Below are 26217 nucleotides of genomic sequence, written 5' to 3'. Positions count from 1 at the left end.
AGAGAGGAGGAGTGATGAGACAGCTGGTTCAGTTTGGAAACATCTCCCCAAAACCTGCTCCCCAAGGAAAGAGCAAAGGCAAGATACAGACTCAGGCTCCAGAAATCCCCAAATTGTCCCCTGTGCTCTTTTACTAGTCCAGACGTGGGTTTACTATCAATGGCAGCTACAGGTTAGACAAAAATCAGGTGAAGTCAACTTTCCATAAACAGTCAAAAGAATAAGAGGAGAATTTTTGAAAGAATGGAGAACGGTGATTTTTAAAAAGTGTGTTCTAAATACCAGGACTTCTGCTGGGAACCTTCCCAAACATTATCTCATCACCTCTCCATTGGGTTGATTTCCCCACTTCCTGATGGGGAAACAGGAGTTCAGAAAGGTCATGTGGGGCCCAGGATCTAAACCAAGGCAGGGAGGTGGGGGTGGGGGTTGGGGGTTCCCCACAGTCCACATTCTTTCCACCCACGGCTACCTGGGGCAGAGCAGCCAGGAGTCGAGGGAACCAAAGGAAGAAATGAGGGCTTGACCACTGAGAGCCGCGTTTAGGAAGAAGAGATGAAAGGGCAGGTCTGGACGTGACCTAACAGTGACCAGTCAGGAAAAGCCATATTTGTTCATCTAACATTTTCTGAGACAACCTCCCAAGCTCACCCTCAAAGGGTAAGGAAGGCAGAGCACCCTGGCCCGGGCAGGGAGATCCTGTGAGCCCACAGCAGCCAGCCCTCACCCTATTGCCCCTTCCTCTGCCTAATCTCCCACCTACCAGGACCACTGTTTTGGCCTCTTGGGGCTGCAGTAAAGCTTGGATTATAGAACGCTGAACTGCACAGGGTGAAGGAGGGGCCACTCTTTTTCATCTGTGTCCATCCGCCAAAGCCTGCACAAACGAGGGTGCCCTCAAAGGGGAGTGAATTCCGAGGGCCTGGTCCACCTTTACTATGTTCCTTTTTGAACCCCAATGGCAACCTAGGTGAACCCTTAACTCCTCCATTATCCCCTGCTGTCAAACAGTGGCTGAATGGTGGGGAAGGAGGCAGGTGCCTGCCTCAAGCTGACCCCCAGGGTGGGATCTAAGGCTCACGGGGAATGCTCCCCCCCCCATTCGCCCCACTCCCCAGGGTGAGGAGAGGAACAAGATGTAACCCAGAGCCTAAGGCAAAAACGAACAAGGCTACTCTGGCAGTGGGGAGACAAACCACCCGCAACGGCAAAATCCCTTCCTGTAAGGTGGCCTCGGTGGCCTGGCCACTGGTCTGTAACGTTCTGAGAAAGTGTTGCCAAGCAGGGACATGAAAACCACATCCTTCTGGAAACGGGTGCTCTGACTGCTCCACCATCCTTCCCACAGAGCAGAACCAACAGGCAGAGCCTGGACACCACCATCCACTGGCTCCCCTCCCTCCAGGAGCAATGGGAGCGTGGTCAAGGCCCAGCTGGGAGTGTAGGCCTGCCTGGCCTCAAACCCAGCCAGGGAGGGGCAGTGACCCAGCAGCCCCATGCCCACTTCCCCATCCCACCAGCAGAGCAGCAATTCTACAAAACTGCCCTCCGAGAATGCGTGTGAACACAGCCCCAGGTAATGAGGGACAATACTGGACACAAGGACACACAGGAGGCCTGAACACAGCCTGGGCCACACAGGGTGGCTGCAGGGAGAGGAAAAGGAGCTCTCAGGCAGAGATTCCTTCCTTCAGCGACATGACCTGACCTGGGCAAGCGTCTGCCTCTCAGGGCCTCAGCATCCTCAACTAAAATGGGGCCTTAACGACTGATTCCTAATGTCACAGGAGATCAGCCGGCAGCATCAAAATGACTTACTCCAAACACAGATTTCTGGAGATTCTGATAAGCAGGTCTGGGTTGGGGCCAAGAATCTTCAGTTTTGACAAATTCCCCAGGTGATTCCTGCCATGCCTAATGGACGAGGTATCAGCTTGGGCACAGAAGGCTGTAGTCCCTCTGGGGATCTTGCAAAGGTGGAAGGACCTTGTCAGCTGTGTTTGCAGCACAGAGACTGGGAGTGCAGTAGTCATGGCTCCTGGTAAGGAATTAACTAAAAGTAACCAAAATTCACCCACTTGTGTTTCGCAGATTACAAAACCCCAAAGCACTGGTTTGTCTTCCTAGCTGCAGATGAGTGAATTAATCCACACAGGAAAATTTTTTTTAATCTAAAACTCAAGTAAGTTTAAGACAGAGAATAGCCAGCTTGGCTGGAAATGACCTATGAGGCAGAAAAATGTTTAAGTGGTAGAAACCCCGTTCTTTGTATGGACAAGACAATCCTGCTCCCTGGAAGGCCAAATGCACCTCCCCATCTGTGCATCCTAAAGAAGCCAGAAAGTGGATGGCCGTGCCCTCCATGGAACTGGGCCCCAGAGACTGGGGAGGGCTGCTCAGGCATGGTACCCGAATGTTCGGGAATCCAAGAGGGCGCTCCTTGGACATCATTTAACCTAAGCATAGTAAAGAGCTCTCCCCAGAGCTCTGAAGCAGTAAACAAAGCCAGGTTCCCTTCTTTCTCCTTGGTCTTGGCTCCACAAAGAAGCCAGCTAATTAGCACTGGCCTGTATGCTTTCCACAGCACTGCAGACCTCATCCCTACCCGCTTGCCCAGGGCCTCTGAAAAACGATGACCCTGAGGTGACACAGGGACTCTCCATGTGGAGATCCCTGGTCTCCTTCAGCTCCAGCCAGGTAAGCAGGGAGAACATGGAAAGGCCACAGGGATCTCCTTGGCACACAGGCTGCAGGGAGCCTGTGCTCTGGAATGTGGATTCTCTGCAGCGGGCTGCTTTTCTCACCATCTGCTCCCCTCTCCTCCACTGGGCTCCCAGGGTCTCACCCCAACAAAGACTCACAACCAGGAAATAACTCTGCTTTCACAGATGTCAGGGTCCGAATCCACACCCGGAGAATCTCAACAACCATGACGTAAACCCCAAGCCCTCACTCCCTGGTAACTTAAACACTCGAAACTATACCAGCCAGGTCCATGCCAGGGAATGATCAGAGAGAAACACCCTAATCATCCATCAGATGGTGTGTCACACTCAGATATGTCCCCTTACATGCCTGCCACCCCCCTCCCCCGCCAGAGCACTCGCATGAGGACTGTGCCATTTGTGTTGGACCAAAATAACCTCATGAGGTCTTGGAGCAGGGTGTCTCAATGACACTTATTTCCCCATTCCAACCCACAGAAGAGGAAACTGTTGACAGGAAACCGTTTAGTCTTTCTTCACCCACTTGTTTATTCCTCCTCCGCATGGGAAGAGAAGGCACTCAACGAACCAGGAGGTGAGGAGAGTGACCCCAGCCCATACTTCACCTAAGGAGCAGGGAGGAAAGGCTGCCTCTCACTCCTGACCTGCTCGCTCTGTTCTGGGACCAGGAGGTGGAGAAGCAGGTCCTGAACTTCAGCCAGAAGATCCAGGTCTCCACACAGGCAAGTCCCAGAATTTAAATGGAAGGAGGTAACAGTTAGACCTGTTTGGACCCTAGCCTAAGCCACATCCTCCAACGCAGGGCCTTGGGTTTGGGGGGGAATGAAGCCAATGAGCATCTGAGGTCTGGCTTGGCAGCTTCAGAACCTCAGTGAAGGAGAAAAGACTGTGGAGTGCTCCGCAGACACCAGCCTGAGGTGTTACCCGAAATTTACCAAGGACCAAAGAACAGAAGGCGATGAGGACAGCGGCGCTGAAACCAAAACCAGATCTGACCCAAAAGTTAGCCAAAGTGACTCCAGAGTGACTGTGGTCCCTGACTTCTCACCTTCTTTGGTAGCCCTAGTCACGTCAGAGGAAGGCAGAACTCAGCTCTCTACCAGCTAACCAATTAACACCAAGACCATTTACCCTAAAATACATACACAGACTAAGAACTTTGCCTCCTAACAGAAGATGAATAAACTTTTCACAAATACTAATTACCACCACAATTGAGAAGAATCTCCAAAAGCTATTTTGTGGTTTTTGCATAGAAAACAATTATCAGAAAAATTTAATTCCAAGTCCACAAACTGTCTCAACTCCAAAAGTTATCAAAACAGAATAAAGCATTTATGTGGCAAATAGGAGGCATGTGTTTGTCAAAACATCAACTTCTTAAAACAAGGGGGAAAGTCAGAATTATTTTAAGTGTTGAGATAGCTCGTTTGCGATCAGAGAGGAACTGAATAACACACTAAAACCAATCTAAATATTAAAGGCTACATGTACACACACGCACACGCACACACACACGCACCAATCTCCTTCACTTTTGAGCCAACAGGAAAACACAATCAAAAGTACAAAAATATCAATATAAAACAGGTAAGTTTTTAAATTCCCATACAATTAAAAGTAACATTAAAATTAAAAAGGAAACACAAATGATAAGCTACCTGCAGCTGCAGCTATTATGACAAAGGGTAAATACTATCTGCAACACATAAAAATTCATACTTCAGTCGACTTACAAAGTTGTGTTAGTTTCTGCTGTACAGCAAGGTAATTTTCCATTACGGTTTATTGCAGGATATTTTCCATTATGGTTTATTGCAGGATATTGAATATAGTTCCCTGTGCTATACAGTAGGACCCTGTTGTTTGTCTATTTTATATGTACTAGTTTGTATCTGCTAATCCCGAACTCCTAATTTATCCGTCCCCCACCCCCTTTCCCCTTTGGTGAACATGAGTTTATTTTCTATGTCAAAAAAAAAGAAAACAAAAAATTCATACTTAACAAAAGATCCTAGTTTTAGACAAATAGACAAAGGATACGGGCGTTATACTGAAATGGAAGGACAATACAATTCATAAATGGAAAAATATTCATAGTCACTGGAAATGAAACTTAAAGACAACCCGCAGATAGTGTTTTACACTTTTTAGTTTAACAAAATCACCACCACTATTGCTGGCAAGCCACGGTGAGGCTAGTGCATGCATACCCTGCTGGCATGGGAGTAAACCGTTACTAACTCTTTGGTAAGCAATACAGTTACAGACATTCAAATTCAGAAAAAAAAAAGTCAGACCCTTAATCCAGTAAACTCATGACTCAGAATTTGCCTCAAGGAAAGAAACCAAAAGAAGAAAAACAATATGAGTTAAGTATGAAATCTAAACATGCTGGTTTGCAATTATGAAACAATTTGTAAGCATGTGGTCAAAGGTCAAAGTGGAAACTAAAAGCGTGAAAATGGTTTCATGGGTTGGTAGACATACAAGTGATTTTCTAAAAAGGTTTTCATCATCGCACTTACCATTACCACCTTTGTATTAAAAATATAAACTGAGGGTCTTCCCTGGTGGTGCAGTGGTTAAGAATCCGCCTGCCAATGCAGGGGACGCAGGTTCGAGCCCTGGTCCGGGAAGATCCCACATGCCGTGGAGCAACTAAGCCCGTGCACCACAACTACTGAGCCTGCGTGCCACAACTACTGAGCCTGCGCGCCACAACTACTGAAGCCCACGTGCCTAGAGCCTGTGCTCCGCAACAAGAGAAGCCACCGCAATGAGAAGCCTGTGCACCGCAACGATGAGTAGCCCCCACTCGCCGCAACTAGAGAAAGCTGGCACGCAGCAACAAAGACCCAACGCAGCCAAAAATAAATAAATAAATACATTTATAAAAAAATAGAATAAATAAAATTTAAAAAAATAAACAGAGGCTACTGCTGGTGGAGGATGCTGGCCCCCCAGGTGTGATGACCTCTGTAGGCAAAGTAAACAGGGCTCATCTACTTTGGGATATTAACTTGTAAGATTCCTTCCTCTTCCCTCTTCCTCCCACCACTTTATTTAATTTAAAAAGTAGCACACTCTCAACTGTAAAATACTTGGACAATTCAGAAGTGTGCAAAGGGAACTGGCAATGAGAAGTCAATGGCTTTCAAATTTTTTACGATGGCCCACAGTAAGAAGCACATTTAACAATCAATCCAGGGCACACATAGTTACATGCACCCCTGAGTTTTGTGAAACAGGACTTCCCCTTATCACAGGCCATGTGTTCTAGATTTGCTGTTGCTTTAATTTTTTTCAAAATTGTCCCTGCACATAATCTACGAATCAGCGACTGTAAAAGCTGTGTTGAGAAAAACAGCAGATCCCAGGTCGCAAGGCCAGGCCTTGCCCTTTCCAGGGACTCCCTCAACTTCTAGCTGGTCTTGACGTTAACTTCCCAAATATCTCTTAGAAATTTCTGTATATGATATGTTTGTCTTACCATGATTACTTTTCCTAGACAACTTTTTGTTTTCTGGAGTTAATAATTCTTATTTTTCTGTTTGTTTAATTTTCTATGAATTTATTAATAGTCAACCCCCAATTCAATGCCAGTTGTCCAAATCTCCTCTCAATAAGTTCACTCACATAAGATGTCCTACTTCTAGTTCTTCTTCCAGAAGAAACCTCTCCTGGAATCCTCTGAGCGGCTTTAATCTGGACTGGGTCCCAGAACTCCCTTTTGCCTCATTTGGAATACAGTCTACGAGAGAGCCAGTCTTCGTTCACCTTTGTGGAGGAAATCTTCAGGGCAAAAGGGAAGTTTTTCAGACCCTATATGTCTGAAAACATCTTTATTTTACCTTCATTTCTGAATAAAAGCTTGGCTGTGTATAGAATTCTAGGTTGGGAGTCAATTCTACTGAGAATAATGAAGGCGTCGCCCTACCTATAATCCAGGGTATTGAGAAGGCTGAAACCACTCGGATTCCTGATCTTTGTATTTAACCTGTTCCTTTCTCTCTGTAAACTTGTAGGATCATCCCTTTCTCCCCAGCACACTGACATTTCAGGGTACTGGTCTATCTTCATCCACTTGGCTCAACATCTGATGAGTCCATACAATATGGAAACCTATATCTTTCTAGGAAATTTTTTTCTGGATGATTTTCCCACTTGCATTTTTCTCTGTTCTCTCCTTCTGCAGCTCCTATATTAATGGATATGGGAACCCGGGCTGATTCCTTAAATTTCTTACCTCTTCTGCTCTATTATCCATCTCTTCATCTTTCTTGTCTATTTTCTGGAAGACTCTTTCAACTTTATAATAATTCTAATTATTCTAATAATTCTGATATTTTTGCTCTGCTCTTACTCTTTTAAACTTTTAATACTTTTTTGTTTTCTAAATGTTCCTTTTGTAGAGTATCCTATTCATATTTCATAGATATAATATTTCTCTTATCTCTCTGAGAAAATGTCTAATTTTTTTCAAAATATTCTCTCTAAATAGAATATTTATTTCAAGTTGCCTTTTCCCCCCTACTTGTTTTGCTTCCTTTCATGTTAGGTACTTTCTTCAGATATTAGCAATCTTTGGTAATCCTCATGACTAAGAATAGATGCCTAAGAACTGACTAGTAGCACTGAGTTCTTGGGCAGGTGAGTTTCTGTGCAGGGAGATCTGGCTGGGCCATCTGCTAAAGATGTCATCAGCATCTTTAGTTCTTTCCTCTTAGGCCGGTCAGGTTCCCCAGTGAAGTGTCTTTTAATCTCCTGCCTGAAAGGTAAGGGGCTGGCTGTCAGTGTTTTAGAAGCCAAGTGGGATAAAAGGCTGGGGAATGGAGGTAGTCTTCATATGAACCTCCCAGAACACCTGGAGTCTCCCAGGCCCTTGGTTTCTCCTTCAGCAGAAGGAATCTCCAATGTCCAGCTAAAGGGAAGAAGCAGTCACCAAGCACCACTGAGAAAGGAAAGGGCTCTAACCACATCAACTGCTTTCAAACAATTCTTATATTTAGCCACCTCTGATGCTCCTCCCCCGCAAACCCCCCTAAAATAATAATATGGTGACACCAACTCCTACATTTCAAACTGAGCCCCTCACCCATCTAATTATTGGTTTGCAAATTTTTTCTTGCTGTTGTTTCCTTTCCCATTCTCCCTGTCCTCGTAGATTGATTGCTTTTTTAAAATTCCCTTTATCTTAACTTTTATGGGGTTTAAGGATAAAATAAAATTAGGTGTGTCCACTCAATCCACCATTTTTACATGGATCTCTAGGATGACTTCAACATTTTTTTAACTGCCATCTTTTTACTGAGCAAAGTCAAAAAACAGGAAGTATAATTTATAACCATATAAAAGAAAGGACAAATGAGATTTTGCAGATGTAATCAAGATAATCAATTTACTTAAAATAGGGAAACTGAGTGGGTCCAGTGTAATTACATGAGCCCTTAAAAGCAGAGCCTTCTCCCAGCTGAGGGCAGTAGTCAGAGAGATTCCAAGCATGAGAAGGATGCAGTGCATTGTTGCTGGATCTGAGACAGAGGAGCCACATACAAGGACCAGAGAGAGGCTCCAGGAATTAAGGGTAGCCCTGGTTGACAGCAAGGAAACAGGACCTCAGTTCTACAACAAACAGCAAGGAACTAGGTTCTGCCCCAGAACCTCTTCTGAATGCAGCCTGCCTACCCCTTGATTTGGGCCATGTAAGACCCCTAAGCAAAGAACCCAGCTGAACTATGTTGATCTGGACAACACCATCCACCCATATCCCGAGCTAGAACCCAAGTTATCCTGCTGGCTCCCCCCTGCCTCATTCTCCAGACTCAGCCATTCACCAAGATTCAACCTTTCTACCTGGGCTTCGAGGCTCCCAGTACTTGTACCTGCCCACAGGCCCATCCCGGGGAAGGGCAGCCATATTCCCAATGGAGCTGGGAACCCTGCTGCACCTCCAAACAGCACACCTTAGGCCCTGGACTTTCCAGGTCCTCAGTACCCACTGAGTACTGGCCGCAGGAACAGGGAGGCCCAAGGGGAGAAGTCTAGGAGGAGACAGGTGACTTTCAAGGGAAATGGGTTCCAGTAGGAGAGATGGTCACAAAGGCAGGCCAGAGTAGGCTGCCTCACTGCCCATGGGAATCACACACAGAAAGGACGTCATGCCTCAGCCCTGGGGCACCGCCACCCTGAGAGGGGAAGGAGGGGTCAGGTCCACGGGCTCCCCACTCAGCTCTGACTCACCCTCAGAAGTGTCTAAGTCCTCCCCTAACCCATACCCCTCAGGACCCAACTCCCCATACTCAGAGTCTGCCAGAAATAGTGCAAGGTTGGACATGGTGGCAGCAGCCACTCACAGGGGTCTGGAAGTTTGACTCTTCACTATGGGAAGACACTACAAAGCCAGCCAGGCATTAGGGTGGGCCACCGTCCCTTATCACAGGGTCACAAGCACAGGCCCTGCCACACAGGTGTGGGAGAAGGGAGGTTCCCAGAGTTCAGAGACCCTCAGGCCCTTGACTGCTGGACCTGGGATAGCCTCCAGGTGGAGGTCCAGGAAAGCCTAGGCCACCAGCTCTGAGCCCCACCAGGCTCTCCAACGGGCCTAGGATTCTAAGTGCTGTATGAATTGGCTTCCTGTATGAAACTCTGTTCTTAGCAAACACGGCATTATGAGCTTCCACCACCAAAAACCCACAACCCCAAACCTGCTGAGTTTGAGGAGCACCAAGGGGCCCCTCACTAATCTGGTGAGGAGACATCTGTCTACCTCAGTGCTGTCACCAGGGAAGAAGCTGAGGGAGAGAGGGATGTAGGTCAGAGGAGGGAAGTGGGGAGGTGAGGGCTCAGCGGGAAAAATGCTGGGCCTGGAATGGAGGTCACCTAATGCAGCGATTTTCAAACTTACTATTTTTATTACTTTTCAAGCTACAAGAGCTTTTGTACAAAGAGACTCTGACCCAGAAACCCAGCATGGAGGTGGGCATAGCAGGCCTCTTCAAGTGGCTGGTGGAAAGGGGAGGCTCCATGAGCTACACACTTGAAAATGACCGACCTGGTCCAGCTGATCCCAAATTCCACAGAACAGGAGAATCACTCAAGGAGCTTTTTCCAAACTGCACATAGAGACTAGTTTAATAGGACTGTGACAGACCTGGAAATTCACATTTTTAAGAGCTGTCCTTCACAGCCGTCAGTTTGAAGGGACCCCCGCTGGCCCAGTCTGGAACAATGTGAGTGTCAAAATAAACAATAATACTAATACATTTTAACTCATTGAATAAAGTAAGAATCCATGAGTCCATTCTAATATATATAAATGGATAAATAAACAAGTGGAGGAGAAGGGAAAGTTCTTTACAGCAGAATGATAAATGTAAAATTAATGTAATTAAATCATTGCCACTCAGCAACCACAACAGAAATAACTGATAATGGGTTTTCAGTCTGTTCAGGCTGTTATAACAAAACACCAGACTGGACAAAATACCACAGAGCAGGCAGCTTCTAAAGCACAGAAGTTTACTCCTGACAGTTCTGGAGGCTGGGAAGCCCAAGATTAAGGTGCCAGCATGGTCAGGCAAGGGCCTCATCCTGGTTCAAAGCTGGCACTTTTTCACCATGTCCTCACAAGATGGAGCAGCAAGGGAGCCCTGTGGGGTCTCTTGTAAGGGCACTAATCCTATTCTTGAGGGCTCCACCACCATGACCTAAGCACCTCCCAAAGGCCCCACATCCTGACATCATCAAACCAGGCACTAGAATTTCAATATGTGAACTGGGGCAGGGGATGACACAAAAACATTCAGTAAACAGGTTCTAAAACCAGTTGATCAAAGTTTGATGAGAAAGCAGCATGTTTACATAGTCTCAAAGTATCTCCCCATAGGACACTTACTAATTACAAAGAACATAATAGTAGCTCAGCAGTGGAGGAACCCAGCAGATACGGCCTTAACCAAGTGACCACCACTGTCATCCCTAGTAATGAGGTCCTCAAGCCAACATCCATCCCTCCTGAAGGGATACACTGAGGACACACCACAAAATGCATAACCCGAGTCTTATCTTGACGAAAGATCAAAAAACAAACAAAACAAATGAAGGCAGAGTCTACCAAAAAACTCACCTCCAGTAAAATGTAGAATTTGTGGCCATTTTCCTTTAAACAAACGAACAAAAAAACATTTGGGCAACAAACAAGTCTGGGGCCCAAACAAAGATCTTGAAGATGATTCATCAGGAAGCTTACTCAACTGCTCAGGCAGCACCAGGGTGGTGCCTGCCCACCCAGATGAGGCAGGGCCAGGTCACTCACAGCTGCTGCCCCCCAGCCTCTCAAAAGGCTGTGGGGAAGGAGGCCTGGCACCGTCCTGGCCTCCCAGCTGCCCTCCCTCTGCTGCTGCAGGTGAAGCCGCCTGCTCACGTGAGGATGGGGAGCCCTGCCGTCATGGTGTACGGCACCTTGTGCCCCGATAATCACAGCAGGCCTGTTTCTGAAAACCTAAGTGCACACAAAATGTCTACACCCAGAAGTCAGGTGCACACAAGACGTGGTAATCTGGACCCAGTTTACAGCAACATCCTCAGCATGGACAAGAACCCATGAGGCCTATGTGCTGTGACCTCCAGACCTCAGGACCCAGAGGCCTGGACCCTCTGTCCACCCTGAGGTTCCCCACGAAGGGCCTAAGCCAAGGCCAAGGCGCGACTGAAGCCGAGGGCACAGCAATCCACCAGTGCCCTAACTCACTCTGCGAGCCCCTGGGGGAAAGGCTTTTGCTGTGGGAGATGAACACCTCAGGACCTGTTTCTACATGTCCCGGCACCTGCTGCGTGCCAGGCACCTAGAATGGGGCTGTGGACACCAAGAACTCGAGTGAGACCCGTGCCCGACGCAGGGGGCTCAGGACACGCTTCCCTCTGCTAAATGCAGTCAGGCAGGGGCAGGAGGGCAGGATGGGGCCCAAGAAGGAAGGAAGGAGGAGGCGGGAAGCTGGTCAGGAAATGTTCCCCACAGCAGTGGGTTTAACCGCTACAACCCAGCATGGTGGCAGCCGACAGTCTCAACAGAGCCCCAGTGTGGCCCCAGCTCTGGGCCAGGCCCTGAGGATGGCACCAAGACCCCACCGGTGTGGCTGCCCTTGCAGGGCTGACACAGTTGCGGTAGGGGCCACTCCTAACAGCAGCAAACATACTGAGTGACAAGTGGGCCTGCTCTTGGAGAGGAGTAAATTCTGCTCCAATAGCTGAGGGGAGCTGCTCCCTCAGGGGAGCTGCTCCGGTGCCAGGATGTGACCTGCCCGTCTAATGTAGGTGGGAAATGTTCTCTTTGCAGGGGTTGCCCTACCCCCACCCTCCTCTGCCCCAACACAAAGAAACTATATAGGAGAACTTAGAATTACACACATTTACTCCTTTTCCTCCATTTCTCCACGCCTGAAAGGCATAAAATACTGTGGCTCTAAGATAGTCAAAATCTTTGTATCCAAAATTGCACAGTTCACTACAATATACTGTGTTGTAAGACAACCAAGCAACCCACTTCACTCCGAGGTCAGCATTGGGAGCACCCCCTAATCCTGCCCTGGGCAGACAGGGGCTCACCAGGCCAGGGCAGAGCCTGGCTCCTGGCCTCTGAGCAAGGCAAACAGCCTGGGGTCAGGCTCACAGAGGGACGAAAGCAAAAGGTGAAGCCCGCTGGAGAAAAGTAAATAAATATAACAAAGTGCATTAAAAATGTAAAAGAGAAGAGGAATAAGAGGGGTGGGGGAGGGAGAAGCAGATTTTTTTAAAAATGCAAATCAATGGTGGAACTCTACTGAAAAAAGCTGAGGAAAGCCAGGGCATCCCCAGGCCTGGGGGCCCAAGCTCACACCCCCGAGCCCTCCACCCACCTCAACCAGAATGCAGGGGGAGGGCAGGCAATCCTAGCGAAATCAGGAGAGTCATCTCAAACATTTTTCCACTAAAAAAAATTAATTTACAATCCCTTTTCTGGACTATTTATTTGAACTTCAACGTCTACCAAAACATCTTTATATATAGAATGCTTTGTGTTTCTACAAAAAGCAAACAACATTTACAACCTGATTTTGATCTCCTGTCGCCCAGCTGGACGGATGGGGCGGGGCAAGTGGCACCAGATGGCCGAGGGAGGCTCTGCACCCCCTTTCACAAAAGAGGGCTCCAATTACCTCCTCGGCTCAGTGCCCCAAAGTTGACCTCGCCAGCAGGCTTCAGGGAGCCAGCTGCCCGCCAAGGCTGCTTCCACGATCCCCAGACCCACCTCCCAGACACCGCCAGGGCCCAGGGCTACCTGCTGCAAACTGCGCGCCCGAGGGGGTGGGAGCCACGGAGCCGGAGCTGGCAGAGCCCTTTAAAGTCGGCAGCTTTAAGGAGGGCAAGAGGGTGAAGACAGCAAAACCACAAAAGAGACAGAGGAAGGTGCGAGAGTCTCAGGGTGGTGCAGGGCGGGACGAGGTGTCTGAGCCAGTGCTTCTCAAACTTGAAAGCGCATGAAATCACCTGGGAATCTTGTTCAAAGCAGATTCTGCGTCAGCTGCTGTGAGGCAAGTCTGCAGCGCTACAGGCTCCCAGGTGTTGCCAGTACTGCCCAGTGGGCAGTACTCTGAACAGTGAGGGTGTAAGGGGCCCAAAAGAAAAGCAGTAACACTGATGGAGGGAAAGGACCTTTAAAGGCAGGTCATGGGGGAAAGCCCACCCACCTAATCGTGCGTCCACTGACAGGGATGCAATCAGCTCTCTCGGAGGAATGCTTTAACTGTGGAATTTGCTCAGTATTTTAGTGCACCCCACTGGATCCTCACAGGTTATTTTTATTCCCATTTCACAGCTGTGGAAGCTACTCTAACCAAATGTTTATCAAAGCTGGACTCCCTGCCCCTTGGATATCTTCCAAGACCACAGACCTCCTGTGACGCAGGGCAGAAACACACAGCCCAGAACAGTGACAAGGCTGATCCCAGCCCAGCAGACAATGGGAGGAAAGCCATGGGGCACAGGAGGCCTCCCAGGGGGTGGAGGCTGGGTGGGGAAAGGCAGATAAAGGGCCAGAAACCCGTTTTTGCCTCCTGGAATTTTTAACAAAATAAAGACAAAATGTAAATCTAGCCGCCACCCCCAGGACCAAGTTGGATATTTAAGTACAGATGGTATCTCTGTCTTATAGGTTTTGTTTTTACTTTTAACAGCCTGGCCTCACTTTGGTGGGAGGTAAAATAAAGAGCTTTCTTTCCATCCCCAGAGGTTCACCAAAGAGGGAACGTGGTATTTCCAAGAAAAGGGTCAATGCCATTGTCTGAGGCAGGACTATTTCTCAGTGGGCTCCTTGGTGCCACACTCAGCCCCTGAGGACTGGCCGTGTGCTTTTGGGCTCAGGATGGGTGGGTTTCACCATCACCAGCCCCTCAAGAACCTAAGGAAGAAATGCCCCGGGGAAGAGATGCCCTCCGTTAACCCCATCTGATGACATTTCCTCCAAAAAGGTACCCTGAGTTGGTGAGAGGGGCTCAGCGTAGCGACCAAGCATTTTGGACTTAGATTCATAGAACTCAAAGACTCACAGCTCAAAAACGTCCAAAGTTCATCTGAGCAACCCTTCCATTTTCCAGAGAACTACCCCCATGGAAATGAATCGCCAAGGTCACCCAGAGGGCCAGTCGCACAGCTGGGACCTAACCTCAGCCTTCTCCTTACTTCCCGGCGCTTTTCCGGAGCAGCGTGCTGCCTCAGTCACGACCTTTCCCACACTTGTTTGGGCCCAACTACCCTAAAAGCTGCATCTGTGTTTCAATGCATATGACTGCGAACTCAGCTATTTTTGCTGAGTCTTGTACAACATTTGCTGAAACAAGGGCACTCCAAGGGGCAACCCTGTCCAGGGCTGGGACTTGCTTCCTAATTTGCGAGGTTGGCTGATAAGAGTCAGATAAGACAGCCAGGCTGATCTCAAGATGGGTTTTGAAAAGATAAAAAAAAAAAAAAATGCTAAACACGAAAAAAAGTAGTGAGAACTCCGGAGTTCTCATACCAGACAACTCTTATGTCAAAGGCAGAGGGACTACATTTCAGATTCCGGCTGCGGTTTAGAAAGCTGGAGATGTATGAGTTGGGGCGGGCACACTTCCGGAAAGAGATGCCGGAGAGTAACCCTCAGCTTGGCCTGTGACCTCACACTGGGTGAAATCAGACCCCCAGGAGGAAGCTCCTTTTGCCCACCAAAAACTGGGGATGAGAGACATGCAGATGCAAAGGGGCAGGGGATGGATGGTTCCCCTCAGCTGGAGAAAAATTCCCACAACCACAGAGACCAAAAAAAAAAACCTACTGTTTTCTCAACTACCCCTGCCACTAAATGCTAAGAGCTTTTCCTACACGACTCTTTCATGGAGAAGGACCAGGAGGTAAAGGGATCAAAATTTACACTTGGGAGTGGCTTTTTCTGCCAAAGACCAGGAGGCTGGTGCTCCCAAAGGCATCCATGAACTCACCCTCCCCCCCATCCTTCTCCCTCTCACACACCCTCAGTGGCACAAACAGGCAAGCCCTCTCTCTGTCCTCACTGTACAAGTTAGCATCACTGTGATCCAATAAGATGCAAGACCCTCTTTAAACAAACGGAAATCTCAGCACCACCGGGGAGCTGGGGGTACAGCTGGGGGAAGTGACGGTACAGCCGGCAGACTGCACACCATCGGCTCAGTGGGAAGATTCATGTCGTGAGGGCTTCCGCTGGTGCTGTGCACCCGCTGCCTGCTGCCTGCCCAGCCTGCCGCCGCCTGCCTGAGATTCAAGAGCCCGGAGATGGCAGAACAAAGGAAAATGGCCGTGGCTCAGGCAGCGGGGTGGGGGGGGGTGGAGAGACTGCAGGCCGGCCTGCCAGCAAGCAGGCTTTTCTACAGCTGAGTGCTCCAGCGAGGCACAGGGGACACCGGGCTGAGCGCTGAGGTACAAAGGAAAATGGGGGCCTCAAGACTGACAGCTACCCAGGCACACGCCTGGCCCCCACCCAAGGGTGCAGCTGGGCCGAGAAAGCTCAGGCAGACACCACTCCCAGAGGCAGCGGGCAGGTGGCTGATAAGACAGGCACTGGGCACCCCTGCTCCTTGCCCAGCTGCTCAGAGCTCTCACACCCAGGGGGGTTCCAGGCACAGCTAGGGGGCTTGAGGGGGGAAGGGGAATCTTGACAGAGGTACCCACAAAGGGCAGGGTCCCTCCAGATTTCCAGGGATGGGGAGCACTGGGAGAAGGCAGGGTTGGGCTAGGCAGCTCACCCAACATCAGAGAACATGAGTGGGGCCCTGGAGTGGCTAAGATCTGTTCACTAAAGGACTTCTATTAGCATAATGGGCTCCCGCTACCAGCAACAATGGAGCCACTGGCCACCCCCTCTCCTCCTCCCCTCCCCCCAAAATAATTCACAATGGGAGGCAGCAGGAAACCGGGGCAGAGCCCATGAATAGCTCCACTGTCAGTTCCCAGGCGCCACCTCCTCAGCCCCACAGGTCAGCCCTAGCTGCCACCCGGCCACAACAGAAACTTCTGTGCTGCCAAGCTCCAAGCCCCTTACAACAGAGCGGTGGGCATGGGAAGCTGTGGACTTCTCACAGGGGCGGCATGTAAGGGCAATGGTGGGAGAGACAGGGCAGGGACGCAGGCCTCAAACTCACCAGGTCAGGGTCATATCGGGCACCTTTCTTTTTAGGGGGGCTATCTGCCAGCCAGCCCTAAAATCTCCCCGCTTCCTGCCCTGCCCTTTGCAGGCACGGGGTGGCCAGAGCCAGATAGGGGAAGATTATGGTCCTTTCTGGGGTACACGGTGGCCACAAGGATGGGGAAACAGCCAGAGCACTCCCAGGACTCCCAGAAGGATCCCAGTAGATGGCTCCAACGTAAGCCCTCTCCCTGCCCCAACCCATCCCAGGAAGAAAACCCCATCTGCCCTCACCCCCTGCTTCTGCTCTGCAAGGAAGCCGCCTGCTCAAAACAGAAAAACCCATCTATTATTTACACCAGGTGCCTTGTACACAGGCTTTTAAAATCACAGGGTGGCAGTCAGGCCCAGAGCCCTGAAGCGGTACAAAGAAGGCAGAGCCTCTGGGCAGGCGGGAGATGGGGGATCCCAGAGCCGCGGAAGGTCCAGTGGGGCCTGGACAAGAGGCTTCACACCAACCCCTGAAACCCAGGGAGAATCTGCTCTTCTAAAAACTGATTCCCAATTCCTTGTTTGTTTCTCAGCCAGGATGCCGGACCTCACACCTGGCCCAATTCCTGCAAACTCCCGGGGCCGCTCAAACCCAGGTACGAAAAGCCTCCCCACTCCCCGCCTCCCCAGAACCTCCCTAGACCCTATCTGGCTCTGACTGCCTCTTCACACTCTTACATCACACTTTTGGACGCACAGGCAGGCCCACAGGGCACAGCCAAGAGCTGCAAACACCAGGTGCCCTGGAAGCAGGCTGACCTGAGCTGAAACAGACAGGCTCTGACTGCAGAAACACAAGATCCCTCCAAAAGAAAAACTCTGAAATGTTCATGCTCCCTCTTGGAATCAAAACAGCGTGTTTCTTTTCTGGTCAAGCACCCCATGCCTGGATTCCCCGTCTAGCCATCTCTACGACAGACCTCTGAGAATGTACGTGTGAGGCATTCCTGCAGCTTGGCTTGGAGGAACCAAACACTGAAAGCAACCTCAATGTCCATCCACAGGGGGCTGATAAAGTGAATCATGGTTGACCACACAGAGGAATAACATGCCGCCGTTAAAAAGAATGGCCTGCACTGCGTGTGCTGAAATGGAGCAATCCCAAGATAAACTTTAGGGTAGAAATCAGAACACCCTAAGTAGTGTACGGCATGGTGATAAACAAGAGGAGGCCAGAGACGCTTCACTAGACACCCAACACCTGGTGATGGTGACAGGGCCTCAGGGGAGCAGAACTGAAGGGGTCAGGGGTAGAAATATTAATTTTCACTATATATTTTTATGTATCTTTCATTACGTACTTTTTTAAAGAAAAAAGTTAAAACTAAATTGACATTTAAAATCCCTAAAGTTCGTGGCACAAAAAATTTGGCTTGTAGCTCTCTGCAGGCAGTTTCTGGCATCTCCCTAGAACAAGAAGAAGGGGGGAAAAAGGGGAAGAGAGTGCCAGCCTCTGGAATAAAGACAGACTTACCAACTCAGAGAGTTCCCTGTTCACAACTCCTCCCCAAGTCCCAAAATAGAAAGCCTTCCTAGGAAGACCAAGAGCCGATTTTGACCAAGGCAGAAGGGAAACCTAAGTTATTGCATACAGAGGACCATCTGTAGCCAGGTTCACTCGGTCCACGATGAGACTGTAAGACCCCCAGGTTCTGAGGGCACTGAGCCGCAGGCATCCCAGGCCTCAGCATGGACCCTTCTCAGGGCCCTCCCCAGTCATCAGTGAGGCTCAAGGTCCTGGTGTTACAAACTCATCCCAATTTTAGCAGCTGAAGAAAGCTATTTCAACAGATTTCTAGGCCTGGCCCAACTCCAAGAACAGGCTAAAAACAGTTTCTCCAAAATCCCAGCTCTAAACTCCAACCCCTTAACCACTAAACTCCCTGTACCTTTCAGGAAATGCAAGCTGCAAAATGGAGCTGTGAGAGGGGTTTGCACACTTGTTCCTTACTAAGGGAATACGCACATGTTGTTTAAAAGCCTACTTTAACTGACGCGTCAATAAATACTCTGCACTCAGAAGCACTGATGTATTTCCTCCAAGTGATTTTCCCCCTAAGGAACAATATAATAACCATCCCAGTCTCTCTCCTGCTTCTGAGGGGTATGACACAATGCCTATTAGAACCAGGACTGGCCAGACCGTTTGGGTGAGACCACTTGGCGGGAGGGGAGTGGTTCCTGGATGGAGCTCTCTCTACCTAGCAGAAGTTCCCTGGCCCACCTCGCAGCCCACCACAAAGATCTCCTAATGACTCGCAGACCACCCAGACCACAGACAAAGGTGGCTGGAAAGAGGGAAGATGTTAAGTTTGGCTCCCCTATCCTATTAGAGGCTTTCTGATGAGTGTTCAATGTTCGACAAGCAGCCCCCAAATTAAGGAGCACAAATGAGACTCCACAACAAGTAAAATCACGCAGGCACTTGGAGCCCTCAGACCTCAGCTGCTAGAGACAAGTTCCTGGGCCCGCAGTGGGCCCTCAGCACCTCCGGTGCAGAATCCTACAACCCTCCATCAACCCCAGGCCGGCCCCTCTCTGACCGCCTTTCTGCATGAGCACGCAGTGCCGTACACCCAGGTAGGCACTGACCCTCAACACAACGAATCCTGCAGCCCCCACCTCCCCGCATCTGTCTTCCCACAGAGAGAGCTTCAGGACTCCCTAGCCCAGAGGGGCCCCCGACAGGCCTGCCCATCCCACCCCTCCACCAGGGCACACACCACTCGCACCTCCCTGCTCCCTCGGGAATGAATGAATACCCCATGGCTACCACCAGCTCTTTTGTTGACAGGCCCCCTTGTCCATGTTTATATCATTACTTGTATTTCACAGGAAGCAGCTAGGACACCAGGAGACGATAACAGTGGAGGTAGGATGGCTGCACAGAGCCACTGTCCCCTGCAGGGGTGGAAGCCAGCCTTCAGGAAGGGGGGAAGGCCCGAACCCGCAGCCGTCAGATTTTCTGCACACACCCTTTTTTCTCACAACAGCGGGGGGTCTGGTTCCTAACAAGCTGACTGTCCAGACAGGAGCCCCCCCAGGAGTAGCAGACACACCCAACAGGGTCATCTGCGCAGGGTGTGACCAAACAGACAAGAGGGGCAGAGAAAACCAGGAGGATCGAAGGCCTTGGGCAGCGGAAGGAAGCAGCGGGGGATCAGGCCAGAAGGCCCCTGGAGCGGCATTAGCGGGGAGGGAGGGGATCACCCACTGCACCTCCCTTGGCCCAGCTCAGGCAGATTAGACAGTTGGGTCCCAGGTCTGTGGGAGAGGGAGATCCATAAAGTTGTCAGACTGGTTTGCCCAGGATGCAGAGAACAGGAAACACAAGGTACACAGGCCAAGGAAAGAGGGTCAAGTAGGGAGGGCTGTCCAGAGTCAAATGGCTGTTATCTGGCTCCCAACAGATCTGGCAACAAGGGCAGCCAGCACTGGCCTGGGGGCGGGGGGCGGGGGCACAGGGAACCAAGGCCACGGGTCCATACTGTTTCCTGGATGCAGAGGGCGGTCCAGGGGCCAAGAGTGAAGGAGCCAGGGGCCAAGGAGCCAGTAGGTGCTGAAAAGAAAAGGACTAGGTTTCTGGAAGCAAGGGAGTGACGCCCACAAAGCCGGGCACCACTCCTGAGCGACAAGCGTGAGTGCTGATGAGCTCAGGCTAGTGCCTCGTACACTGACAGTGTCCTTTTGACCAAACTAGTCAGGATCCTCTGAGCCCTCTGCCCCATGAGGCCCAAACCCGGGCTTCTGTCTCTGTCCCTGTAGAGTCCAGTTTTAGCAGGAATCCCGCTAAGGCAGTTTAGCCAGGATCTCCCACCCTCCATAGCTGATCACCTTCCACATCTGACCAAATTCCTCCTCCTCCCCGTGTAGCACCCGCCACATGACACCTGATCACCCTAGCCTGCCTTCAGCAAGAACTGTCAGGTCAGTTAGCAAAGAATTACCCTCCCCTCCTATAAATTTACCATCCATCCACCCACCCACCTCTGCTCCCTTGTAACATCTGGGGTTGAGCCCAATCTCTCTCCCCTACTGCAAAACCCCATTCCCCACTGTTGTAGTCCTTATACCTATCACGACACTCCTGAATAACGCGTGCCTTACTGTTTTCACGAGTGTCAGAATAATTTTTTTTAAACAATATGGAGCTCCAAGTCTTCCTGGACCCCTCACCCAGAGTGTGAGAACCGCTGGGGCTGGGGCTGGCCTCCCCAACCAAGCCCTGGGGGACAGACCCTGTCTGTCTGGCGCAGGGGTGAAGGGCTGAAACCAGACAGCCAAGCTGCAGGGTGGCCGGACATTAGGGAGGTCATCTGGAGAGGAAACAGGGTCTCTTCGTGGCAATGGTCACTCAGTGGGCAACCAGGGCCTTTCCTTGGAGCAGCTGGTGGCAGCAGCCAGTAGCCTGGAAAGAGCAGGGACCTGAGCAAGCTGAGTGGGCACCCCAGACTGGGGATCAAAACACTCCAAAAGCTGAGAGTCACACATGGCCCGAACTGCTGCAGTGGGTGTGTAGGGCCCAGTCGCCCATCCCTGGGAGGCCAAATCTGAAGCTGGGGCGGCCATATCCCTTATTTCCACCTGCCACTTTCCAACAAGCCCGGTTATCCCATGGTGCCCTGATGGGCTTCTGATGCATCAGCACAGACCCTGCCTTGGAACTGTGTGTCCTGGGATATGCTGCTGCCCTCGACCCTCCCAGGCTCACCACTCAGACTTCAGGGTGTGGATGAAAGAGATACAGGGGACACTCATTTAATTCCAGCTGCTGTGAGGGTCCCTCTCCAGAGTATCAGGACGACAAATTCCTCAAAGCCGCTTTTTTTTTCTTAATGCTTCCTGGGCCCTGCAGAATAGACTGGCACAGGCCCCAGCAGCTAGTACAGGTAAACAGGGAAAACACAGAGAGGGGGTTCATCGAACCTCTCCTCAGGGTCAACCTCTGCCTAGCCCCACGTCCCGACCCCTCCCCAAACCTTACCCATGCAGGAAAGCCCAGCCTCAGCTCTCCCAAATTCCAGGACATACGCAGAGTCTGAGGCAGCACCAGAAGTGTAGCTCTGACCCAGGATCCCGATGGCCCCGCCACGGCTCTCGCAGCCACGCAGCACAGGCTGACAGAGCCCAAGAAGGGAGGAGCTGGTCCCTCCAGCTATCCAGCTGATAGACATCAGGGCTCTAGGAACTTCTCCCTGGCTACTGGGCCAGCGAGACGTAACAGACCTCCAGGAGCCTGCCCAGGCCCACTTACTCTCAGATTACCAGCCTGCGGCCTCCTGAGGAAAAACCACAGCAACGCCCAGCCAGGCCCAGCCCTGGCCAACCCCACCAGGCCCAAGAATGGAGGAAATGGGCTTCCCAGAATCCTTGGCTGGTGAGCACTTTGCTGAGAGCCGTCAGCGTGACGGCAGCAGTCCCAAACCAGGGTATCACCCTAACTCAGGGGCTGCACACACTGCTTCTCAAACCTGAAGGGTGTATGCTTCACAGTAACCCCACGAGGGACAGGAAGGGCAGATTCATCTCACTTCACAGATAAGAAAACCAAATCCAAGAAAGAAAGAAAGAAAAAACATCAAAGACTTGTCTAGGTCACTCAGCTAGAAAGTAGATACAACTCTAAAGCTGGCCTCACCACTCTCCACTCTAGGTGCTGGACAACATTACTCATCGTTATGTTTCATCGGCACTAAACATTTCCTACTAGCCAGGCCCTTTGCTGGTCCAACACAGCCACTTGCCCTGTCTGAACCAAAAAAAAAAAAAAAACATGCCCTTAAGGGAGAAAACAGATGTTGAGACATTATGAATATCCCACTGCTATAATGAAGATAAGACAAATCAGGAATGCTGGCATTCACTTAGACCAAAGATTTTCAAAGCACAGGTCTACACAGTCCCCTGAGGACTCCGATGACCAGCCAAGAATGGGACCACTGCTGTAGACCACCATTACCTCTTTCTCTACTCCAGGTAGGAGAGAAAACAGAAGCCCTGAAAAAGGAGGAGACAAGCCTAAGGATAGTACGTTAACCACGAGCAGAAGAACCTGAAGTCCCACCACCTCCACTAGTGTTTCTTGACCCTGCTGGAAGTCACCAGGGACAAAGCCGGTGACAAACCACAAAAGCAAGGTCCACAGGGTAGCCAGCTCTTTGACACCCTGCAAGCGTGGCCCGGGTGGAAAAATGCAATTAACAAAGGGGTTCTAAACCACTTCACAAGACAGAGAACCACCCCAGCCCCATATTCAAGCCTGTCCTCGTGTGGCTCCATCCTTTAGTAACCTCACCACCTTAACTTTCCATACCCCTAGGCCTGCAGGCTCAGCCCCAGAGTCTCACAGGTGGAAGGGGAAGGGCAAGGCCTATAGAGGTGCTTCTACATGCTCCTGCTTCCAAGAAAGGTGGCTGCCCCTACTCGCCACATACAGATAGAGCATGAGGAAGTCCAAGAAGTCCAAGGGCTCATGTGCCAGGGCAGAGAGAAAGAGCAGGAGCCTGCTTCGCTTCCCATAGGCAATAACATCCCTCCTTAAAGGCCACCAGGACCCAGCAGCAGGAAACAGGAATCCTGGAACCCAGTTTACAGCCCCTAGCACCAGGCTAGGAGCTAAACAAGTGCTTAGTAAGAATCCCTGGCCTGGGACTCATCACTAGTCCTTGGGCTCATAAACTAATGCATGAATAAATGAATGAGCAAAAGAAGACCCAAGGGGCTCAAATAACTTGCCCAGGGTCAGAGGAGCAAGCTGCTTCTGCAGACAACCTCTAACTACCCTAATAAGCATTTTTGTTCACCATACCTCTGCCCTTCAAATGTGGCACCTCAATTCATCTTTAACCTAAATGACATTTCTTTGACTAATTCATGATGGATGTTCATGGTGACACAGAAACATAGGACACTCAGACCCAGACCTTGGGAAGTCACAGAGACGGCACAGTGGTGGGCAGGTGGCAGGCATCAGTGCTGTTCACCAAATGTTCCCAGTCCTCTTTTGCTCCCCACCCTGCAGGGAAGTACGTGGCCATGTGACTGCTTCGACCATTGAAATGCCACTTCCGGGTGGAAGCTTTAAGAGCCAGGGTGAGATTCATCATGTTCTCTGTCCGTCTGTCCAAGTGACCAGGAACATTTCACTTAATCAGCATGGGTCCCACGGTGAGAACAACATAAAACAGACATGCGATGGATGTGGTATAAGAAATAATCCTTTGTTGCTTTAATTCTCCGAGATTTGAGGATTGTTACCACAGCAAACTCTGATCTATCTAGACAGATACAGGCAATGACTCGCTCTTACTGTGCATGGCCGTGCCGGTCTTCCCATTCCCTGGCCTTAGGGAGACAAAAGCTATATCACCAGTCAACCTGCTATGTGCCCAGATAGTTGAGATGCTTTCAGAAGAGGGAACATAAGGGCACCTGCACTGAAGAACTTACTAGTTCCTCTGTGGGCCAGGCTTGTTCAGTGTATTAATCAACTTTATTCACTTCTGAGAGGAAGGCATTATCTAATTAGGTATGAGGAAACCCGGTTCACATTCAGACCTTAAGCAAGTTACTCTGTGACCTCTCTAGGCCACAGTTTCATCATCTGTAAAATGGGACGTTAACATTATCTACCATACTGTGTCGTTTCACGGATTAAATGAATGAATACAAGTAAAGCTTCTAGGACAGTATGTGGTGTAAGTCTCAATCATTAAGTCTCAATCAACTTAACTATTACTACACATTTTAAAACCAGCAAAGGTTTCCCAGGACCGGCACAATGGCACTTTACAGGCATTGCCAAACTGAATTCTATCTCAGTTGAAGTTAAACAAGTAACAAGTCAAATCCCTGAGCGCACTGCAACCTAGAGTGAGACCTCAGGAAATGTTTCCACAAGCCAGAGCTTCCAGAACTCCCTGCTCCCTCCCCTCCTTGGGAATTCACTACCACCAGGACCTGCAGGGCAGGGCCCCCTCCTCTCCCACACAGAACACGTGCTTTGTCCTCCCACTCCCAGTCACCGGAAGGGAGGCGCCCTCACCTGTCCTCAGAGATTTGCACAGCTGCCCAGCTGGTAAAGGGGGGAACTTCCCTGGGCAGCCAACCCTTCTGCAGCCCCTTTCTTCCTAGAGGCTGCCACAAACCTCCAAATGCACCAGTGGCCTTGAACTCCTGTTTGCCTGAATAATGCTGCTAAGCAGAGATCAAGCTCAGATTAATAAACGCTACAGAGCATCTACTACATGTCCAGCCTGGGTTCTAAGACCACACAGAGCTGACAGCCAGCTGTGAGCCTGGAACAATGCTTGCAACAGCTCCTGGCACCCCACAGACTCTCAACCATGCTTTGTTGAATGAACTGAAGACCATGTTTGGTAGTCCAAACAGTGGAGTTCAGAGATGTGGGGATGCAATGAGAGGGGAGGGGAAATCCGTCTGGTAGCCTGGGCTTCCAAGGCCTGACCCCCAGACGTTATGGATCCTCAGGATGAGACAAAGCTTGGAGACAGCTGAGAGAGGAGGTAAAAGGGCAAATGGGGCCATCATGGAGGAATATGCGCTTCATTCTTCAGGGCCCAGGAGGATCCCTGGAAACAAGGGTGCTTTGGCCTTCCACACGGCTGACTGAATGTAGAGGGAATGTAGGGGTGCTGGGGTGCTCTGATGGCCTAGGCCCCAGGTTTCCCTTCACCAACAGGGAGGGGTGACCTGAGCACTCTGCAGGCACTAACTTCCCCTACTTTGAGGTCAAGGGGAAGGGGGAAGGCTACTTTTGAGGATTTGGCAAGCAGCTCCACCCACTCCTATCAGCCCCAAGGCAACCCCCATCTCAGAAGACAGAAGGACTCCTACGGAGCAGGCCATGGGAGAGAGCACACCTGCAAAGCTCCAATGCAATGCCCTGAACTCACGGCCCAGGATGACCGGATGCCCCCAGACCCCAGCGCGCTGCTACACAGCGCCGCAGCCAGCCGCCAGGGCAGTACCGGGGCCAACCATTTCCCGACTCCTCACAGCACCGACCCCTTCTAGCCTGAGACCAACTTCTTCGTGCCTCCCGGATTCGTGTCCCAGCAGTCCCGGTACCCAAGTGTTCCTACACACACACACACACACACACACACACACACACACCCCATACCCACTGGCGGCAGTGTCCCTACACACACACACACACACACACACACACACACACACACACACACACACCATACCCACTGGCGGCAGTGTCCCTACACACACACACACACACACACACACCCCATACCCACTGGCGGCAGTGTCCCTACACACACACACCATACCCACTGGCGGCACCACCACTCCTCCCCGCAGGAGCAGTGGCCCCGGGACAAGCCAACTCCGCAGCCACAGACCCAACTCGACCAAAGCTCCAGTTAGATCAGGAGTCGGGCTTTGCTCCAAAGCACAACCCCAAACGACCAGCACGGAGAAGCTGGATCACCACCTACTCAAACTCCGCCCGCCCCAAACCCGTGCAGGGCAGAGTGGTACACACCGCCGGGGTGGGCGACTTGGAGCACACTCGAGGCGGGGCGGGGAAGGGGACCGCCCTCCCCAGTCCGCGCCGCCCTCCACCCCTGGCCCGAGCTCCGGGCAGCCGAGGGTCCGTGACGGAAACGAAAGGAGTGCCCAACCCAAGGCTCGAGGCTGGAGAGAGGGGCAGAGCCCAGAACCGCGGCGGTCCGACCCCTCCCTCCCCGAATGCTCCCTCTCGCGCCCGGTCGCAGCAGGCACCCG

At 50.7% G+C, this 26217-nt stretch overlaps 1 protein-coding gene across 1 annotated transcript in view; it reads right to left on the bottom strand.

The window, feature by feature from the left end:
* TSPAN14 (tetraspanin 14) overlaps nucleotides 1-26217 on the bottom strand; it is a 55043-nt gene that overhangs the window by 28423 nt on the left and 403 nt on the right. The gene's annotated exons all lie outside the window — the stretch shown is intronic.

The sequence above is a fragment of the Grampus griseus genome (genome assembly GCF_964374135.1).
Source record: "Grampus griseus genome assembly, chromosome: 16".
Taxonomy (NCBI): Eukaryota; Metazoa; Chordata; class Mammalia; order Artiodactyla; family Delphinidae; genus Grampus; species Grampus griseus.
The sequence above is the reverse complement of the archived record's forward strand: the minus strand, read 5'-3'. Positions and strand labels throughout refer to the sequence as shown.